An 8621-nucleotide genomic window follows, 5' to 3' on the forward strand; every position below is an offset into this window, starting at 1 on the left:
ATGGGATTATGTCTACCATCTGAAGTTCAGTAAATCAAGTCTAAGTGTGTTCAAAATAACACTTTAAATATTTCAAGAATGCTATCATGTCTCTTGTTTTGATGCTTTAACAGATTTGCATATAGCATGCTTTGAATTTCCCTTTTTAATCCTGGTAATTGAAACTATTTATTATTATTCTTTCTAAAAAAGTAATTCTCATACTATTTTGCCATCCGAAACTTTTGGAAACTATTTTTTAACCCAAGACTAGCTATCCAACTGTCTATATATATACCTTTTGGTCCAGAGATTCCACTACTGAGAAACAATATGATACAGTGTAAAAGTATACTGACTATGGACTCAATAGATGTGCATTCAAATACTGTCTTACAAATTCTATCTGTTTGATGGTCTTTAACCTATATGTCCCTATGTTTCTTCATCTGTAGAATGAAAGGTTTAAATTTGATATTTTTTCAAGGATCCTTTCAACTCTGGACCTATGTTCTATAATCATAAAACTATATCTGAAGGAAAATTCTCTTTAGCATGGAGAGAATAATCAGGAAAAATATTCCTGGCATTATTCATTAATAACATTAATACTAATATTATTATACTCATCATAATTATAAGTATAAACTTTTTAATAGAAAATGAAAAAATTATTGAAGTGATAAGTAAATAGATAAATAATAGCATCTATATGTAATTGGCTATAACTGTAACATAAAAAATACTTAAGTCAAAGAAAACTCTAAGAAACATTGGAAGACATTGAAATGGTACAGGAACAAGTATGTATTAACTATTTACTATGTAGTCGCGACTTTAAGTGTCCTTAAGGATATAAATATTGAAATACTGAAACAAAGTCAACTCTCAAGAAACATTCTAATGGGAGTAAAATAAAAAAGAATAATATATTTACTATTACTATAATACTGGAAATGAAGTTCACTGGAAAAATGTTTAAAAACTCTAATAAAATTGCCACTAGTTTATTGTCAATATTGACTTATTCCTCTATTTTGATAATAATAAATGCATTCTGAAGCCTGAAATCAGAATGATTTCTCTTCATGAATTCAAATTCACCCTTGGACATTTAATAGTTGTGTAACCCTTGACAAGTCACTTAATTCTATTTGCTTCAATTTCCTCATTACATGAGTTGGAGAAAGAAATGGCAAACTATTCTAGCCCAAATTGGATCACAAGAATTGGATACAAATAAAACAACTGAACAACAACAAAATTTTGCCAAAAATTGATAATATTTTAACCATCTAACTATATTTTTAATAGGAAAAGGAAGGAGTAGAAAATGTTGGGTTCAAGTCCCTCTCTGATATATAGTAGTTATGTGACTAGTGGACAATCACTTAATCCCTTCATACTCAAAGGAGCCTTCTAAAAAATAACTTAGTCAAGAGGTATATACTTGTATTGGTAGTGGGAATTTACTCATTGTTACTAATAATAGCATAGGTACTCCCTATTTCTATTTTGAATACTATTGCTAGCAGTTGCACATTATTGTTTTATGATAAAAAGTTATTGATTATATTCATATGCTGTTCATATCATTAATGATGAATTCATTTTAAAGAACATAAGTGTGATATTAAAATTATTCCTCATGGTTGTCATCTGGAAAATGATGCCATTAAGATAGTCTAAATGATCTTTAAGTTCTAAAATCCATTATTTCATGATCTGCCTATCTATCTTTCCAGAAATATGCATACTCATATATGTGTGTGTGTATGTGCATATAATTAATTAGGCACAATACATATGTTATGCTAAAATGAGATTAATGTAAAAAAAAACATGTATTGACCTTAGCATATGCTTCTCCTTGTCTAATATAGAATACTGAATCAATACTTAGCTATTTACTTGGGAAGATCACTCCATCTCATCCACATGCCTTGCTTTATTTATGACAGTTTAGTTGGCCTAAGGCTTTTTATTCACCTGGGCATTAGCTGCTAAGAAATCCTTGCCTCTAGGTCACTATCGTTCTTTCTAAATCATGAGAACATAAACCTAAAATAGAAAGCCAAGCTGTAACTTCTTTCTTTACAATAAAAAGTTAAGAGTTAGAAGGTGCTATTGTAAATTTTTTTAGATATCCCATTCATTTCAGTTATTGTTGGTTAGAGATGCAACAGGGAATGGAGCTACAAACATTTCTTATTTTAAAGAAACTGTGAAAATTTCACTCTTAAGTCTTTATAGTGGATAGAGCATTGAGTCTGGAATCATGAAGACCTGATTTCAAATTCCAACCTTGGAAAACTTATTAGAGAAAGAAATGGCAAACCATTCCAACATCTTTACCAAGAAAGAACAATTAAACAAGTTAACAAAGTGTTTGAAGGACTTTCATTGGAAAGAGGGATTGGACTTATTCAGTTTGCCCTGCAGTGAAGCTTAGAACTTTTGCTACAAGGAATAATTAGATAATTAGAAACTTTCCAATGCAATCGAGCTCTCTCTAAAATCGCCTCAAGTACAATAATAAACTACACTATACAAAGCAAAAGCTCAACAAATGAAAAAGGAACAGTGGTTCAGTAGAAAGAACTCTGGATATAGAGTATGAATTCCAAAATTTCTTTTCCCACTTTTACTACCTTTGTGACAGTGAACAAATAATCTCTTCTTTATGCTTCAATACAACATATCTATTACCATAATGAATGAAAAGAAATCCAGGATAGATGTAAAATGATGCAACCACATTTTTAACCTTTTTTATATCATGAATACTCCTGTCTCCTTCCATTGACAATCTGATGAAGCCCATTGATTCATACTCAGAATAGCACTTTCAATCAACTAAAATAAAATAAATAGTATTTCAGAGGAAATAAATTTTATTTAAATAGTTATTAAATATTTAAAAAACCAAATTCATGGGTCCCAGATTAAGAACCCTTAATCTATAGCAAAGTAGCTCTTCCCAAAAAAAAGACCAAAAAAAAGACCCCCCCATGCACACAAACCCTAGCTTAGTACACCTTGATCCAGGATCAAGCTTGTCTCTACCTCCTGGCTCACTCTGTGGGATCTGGATGGAAAGATAATAAGGTACAGTCACCTGATTGAGAATCTACCCCATCAACAATCCTATTTAGATTGTGATCCTCAATAAACAGAAAATGTTTTGATCAGCAGCTATACCCTGGTCCTTCTATGTTCCTCAGCAACTAAAATTGCCTGATCAATGCCTCTTCCAGTTGAGCAAAAGAAGAAAGGCCCCAAAAGCTAAAATTAACAAGATGATCCTGTCTTATTCTAATTAGTCTAAAAACTAAAAACTCTATGTTGCTACTAACAGCTTGCCTCTCCAGTTTATAAACTGTAAGAACATAGAGTTCTATTTATCAGTCACAACCAACTACATGTAATTATCTTTTTAATTGTAGTTCTGGAAAAAGATATTATATGCAGGGTGATTTACTAAACATTGATAGCAAAATCAAAACAAAATGTGCTAAAAAATTAAATTATAGAAGCAACAGATTGAAAAAAAATCTCCTTTGTTTCATGCCTTGTAGTAAATACTGAACACAATATTAATCTCAATTATCTCTATAATTACAAATTTTAGAGGAGTTTTAAAAATAATTTTAACATATTCATGAGCCACCTTACTTGAGGTAAGCTTTTAAGGGAGGCATTTTTTTGATTAAGTCAAAAAGAAAAATAATAGGCAATAGAAATTTGTGTCTTCTGAACTTTCAAGTTCTGTAATTTGGAAATGTGACAGAAAATATAAATTGACTGTAAAAGACTATTTTATACCTTATTTTCATTAAGGATATCACTTGAATAAATACCAAGTTCATTCTCCTAAACATCTTTTTGGATGAAAAAGAAGGCATATATGTTGAATGCTATGACTCTGCTCTGACTACCTTTAATGAGGTTAAACTCACCCTATGGGGCTGTTACAAAATTTTTCCCTTAAAATAGTAATCCCTTATAGCCCCTAGAAATGTTTTCTCTTCCAAGTGTTTCGCGTCTAAGACTTCCACTCTTTGATTTCAAGTACTTCTATGTCATTGCCACTTTACATATCAGGTATCCATGACTAAAGTTGAGTCTATTGAGGTGGAATCCCTTTGTTTTCATATGTTATTATAGAAATACTGAGAGATCTGTTCCATTTTAATTTACTTGACACCCAGATTCAAGTCTTATCTTGAATCATACTAGATGTGTGAGAAAACTGAGAAACCTGAAGAAAATAGAAGTTAGGCTATTAAGTTTTCAGAAACAACTAATTGTCTTGTTGGACTGCAATAAAGGTTGAATGAAGGTGAATACTAGGAAATATGAATGGAAGAACAGATTGAAAGGAGAATGTAGAGTCTCTTAAAAGTCAGGGTAAAGATTTTGAAAGTAGAGGTGATGGGGAGATGAATGTTACAGTTTTTTGAGAGGGAAATAGTATAGTTAGACCTTTGGATATACTGAGAAGATTATTTTGGCAGCTATGTAGAGGAAAGACTAGAGAGACATATAAGCAGGGCAGGAAGGCAGAATTTTCTTAGGGAAAATATATTTTAAAAAGGAGATTACTGTGACAATTCAATCAAAATAATAACATATTTGACTAGTATATTAGTATAGCTAAGAAAGAGAAAATGAATAGGATATATATATATTATATATATATATATATATATATATATATATATATATTTAGGGTTAGAATCAAAAGGACCTGGAAATCTCTGAGCTATGGGAGTAATAGAGAAGGTAGACTCTCAGGACATTGAAATGTAAATTACAAAAAGAAGTTTGACAATATGGGAATGGAATCTAGGAGGAAAAATAAAGAAATGACATATGCAAAATAGAGATAAAATTGGAGCAGATAAGGTCAATACTGGAGTGAGTAAAATTAAGAAAAATAAAGAGTCTAGGTCAGAGGATATGGGCTCTGTAGTGGAAACCCATGCTTAGAAAGTGGAAGATACTTGGTAAGGAAACAAAATATACATGAATGATCAAAAAGACATTAGGAAAACCAGAAGAGAATATTGTCATAAAAGGAGCTAATATCTAAGGTGATGAGGTATTCTGTAGTGTCAAAAGAAAAAGTCAAAAAGATAAATGGATTTAGAAGATGAGGAATTGTCACCCTTTAAGAAAGATTCCAATAGAATGGTGAAGCTGGAAGTCAGACTACAAAGTGTCAGAAAATCGTAATGAAGACATAAAGACAGAAAATTGTAGGAGGTTGACTATGAAAAGGAAGAAAGATATGATGCAATTGCTCAAAAAGAATTCAGGTTTAAATGATTTTTATTTCTGTATTTATTTAAAATGGAGTTGCAGCTAGGTAGAAGAGTGGATAGAGCACTGATCCTAGGATCTGGAGAACCTGAGTTCAAATCTGACCTCAGACACTTGATAGTTACTTAGTTGTGTGAACTTGGGCAAGTCATTTAACCTTAATGCCTTGCCTAAACAAATAAATAAAATGGAGGAGAATATATGATACTTATAGGATTTGGAAAAGAATTCAGTGGATAGAAGAGAATGAAGGTTATACTGAAAAAGATTCTTATTAATCTAAGGATGAGAATTATTTTCAACCAGACAATACCAAGTAATTTTTCCACTTCAAGGTACATGTGTATAATGCATAAAAGGATAACTGGATATGGCTGAATATTTTATTTTAACTTCATGCTGTCATATCAATATATCATTATCTCTTTAAACTGCCTCAAGTCTACATAACAGGGAGGGGTAGTAAGAGCATTTTGGAAGTCAATTGATCAAAGACTAAACTACCTCCTATAACAGAAACTTAGAGATGGAATTAACTCAGATGGGGACTAGTTCATGCAATACCTGAATCCCTTCTAACAAATAAAAATTAAGTCTTCTGGGTTCAGCTAGGTGGTACAGTAGATAGAGCATTGGCCCTGGAGTCAGGAGGACCTGAGTTCAAATTTGACCTCAGACACTTAATAATTGCCTCACTGTATAACCTTGGGCAAGTCATTTAACTCTATTGCCTTAAATAAATAGAAAAATAGGTCTTCCAAAAGGAGAGATATACTATTTACTGAGTTGGTCTATTCTACTTTTAGATAGTATCAAACAATACCTGCTTCTCTTTTTCCTTATTACTTCTTATTCTGATCACAATTATTTTAGCAAGCTTTATCCTGTTATGCTAGATTAGAAAGCTTTCCTAAGCATAATGTCCTTGAGATAGATAAGGGGGTTGTCAGAAACCAGACAATTCATTGATTGTCTCCCCCTTAAACTTGATCTGTATGCATATGTTCAACAAAAATGACCAAGTGCAAGGGCAAAGTCTCAAAGATCTAGGCTTTTAACTAGAAAGGATATACCAATATAAGTTCATTTCATTGCCACAAGTTCTTGCCCTTGAGCCTAAAGGTTTAAGGAGTTACAAACCTGCATGAGTTTGTGAGTAATAAATTTTTCTCTTGTGTTCCTTATCTTTATTGCATCCATAACAATGTCATATTACCAAAGCTTTGTCTAAAATGTGGCAATCAGAATTGAAGACCATACTCCAAATGTGGTGCAACTAATCCTGAATACAGTTGAACTATTGTCTTCCACTCACTGTACCCAATTCAAGTATTGAAGAATGAATGAACCTTGAACATAGAAAATCAAAAAAAGCAAAGGGAAGGATTCATTGACTGAAAGTAAAATAAGAATTCAGTGTGACTCAGAGCTATAAAAACCTTACACTCATGTCACAGAATGATGAAATTTCAAAATGGAAAAAAAAAGCACTATTAGTTCATTTTCTCCATATCAACACCAAAGCAAAAGTATTCTCTGCACTATATTTTTTGTGATTGTTTTGCTCTGTCTAACTTGAAGTGACTATATTCACATAGCCATCACAAAGCCATCACCTCTGAGGGAATATTCCATTGCTTTACAAAATTCATCATTGAGCGTTTTCTTGTCTTCAGAAATATTGGTGTTTCCTGACTTTCCATTTTCAAAGTTTAATTTCAATATCCCCTTTCCACCATAGCTGAAGAAACCCTCTAATCCCTTGGACTAGTCACTTTTCAAGCAATAACATAGAATATATGAGAAATGATTGACATTTTAATAATCAAAAGGACAAGAACAAGTTTCAAAAACAAACCTACTGTGTTCCTTTTATTAAAGACTGATTGAAAGAGTATTTTTGTGAGGTATGGTTGAAAGCTTAAAAGAACACTGCTTCAATAAACAATTGATACATTTTCTTATTATTTACATCTTAATTCACCTGATACATTAAAATTGCTCAAGCAGCTCCATCTGCACAGGGAAAACACTTGTCCTAGGAGCTAGAAGGGATGGTCTACTGTCCAGAGGCAATTCTAAATTAAGGTCCTAGGCATTAAATCATTGACTTCATGAAAAACTGTAAACAGCTTTTCACAATGCTACTATGAGTAAAAGTGTCAAAATGCAAATTGCTTAGGTATTTTACCACAGTATGAAAACTTTCTATAAAAGATTAGCATGGAAAAATTAGCATGGAGAATTATCAGGGCTGGTTGTCAGTTAACTGGAGCATGGTGCTGATTAGAGCAATGAAATCTTCTGATCCTCATTTGAGACATTTAACTTGACATATTAACTCTACTCCCTAAAACATATTATATATATATATATATACACACATATATATATGTATGCTAAAACCGTATTCTGTAACCATTATCCTCATCTATAAATTCAGAATTAGGTACCTTAGTCACAAGAGGAATAAAGAAGAAAAGAGTTATTCTATCAAAGTACAGATCTACCAGTTCCCTAAAAAAATATCCGAAAGGATATGGGTTCAATTATGAGTGAAGTATCATTGTGTGTGTGTATGTGTGTTTGTGTTTGTGTGTGTGTGTGTGTGTGTGTGTGTATATACATACAGAGAGAGAGAGAGGGAAAGATGAAGCATTTTTAAGTGAGGATTGGTAGAATAACCTGTAGAATTATATATATATATATATATTCATATATATATCAGTGATTTATTAATTTCCAAAAGATGGAAGAAAAATTAGGACATTGAATTAATTACAATTTGTCTTAAATAATTTGGTTTTGCTGTGGATAATTAGCTATGAAGTCTAGGATAAGAAACTCATAATTGTTTTCCAAAAGTTATTGAAAGGGAATGTCAAAGTGTAACATAATGATCATCTTTTTTAAAACTTTTGGGAAATATCAATGAGGTTGATGATAACCTAAGATAATCTTCTGGCTAATGATAAAGTCACATTCCATAAAGCCAAAAGTTTGTCATCTGAAAAAAAATCTATGAAACTGTGAATTTTTCTTAGGAAGCAAAAAAGATTTATAAAGAGACATTTAAAATCAATTGGTCACCTAATATAAAAGGACATTTTATAAATTTTATTGTTGTTTTGTGGTTTTACATCTCAGTAATTCATATGGAACTGTTTCAGACTAACCCTTATCTTATGGCAGAAAAAAACAAAACTTGGACAAAAATATTTGTCTTTTTTCTAGAATTAAAAAAAAGTCTGAAAAGTTAAATCTGTCCTAGTCATACCCCACTTCTCTGCCAGAATGAAAGACATATATTCTGTTAC

Source organism: Macrotis lagotis, chromosome X (assembly GCF_037893015.1).
Source record: "Macrotis lagotis isolate mMagLag1 chromosome X, bilby.v1.9.chrom.fasta, whole genome shotgun sequence".
Classification (NCBI taxonomy): Eukaryota; Metazoa; Chordata; class Mammalia; order Peramelemorphia; family Peramelidae; genus Macrotis; species Macrotis lagotis.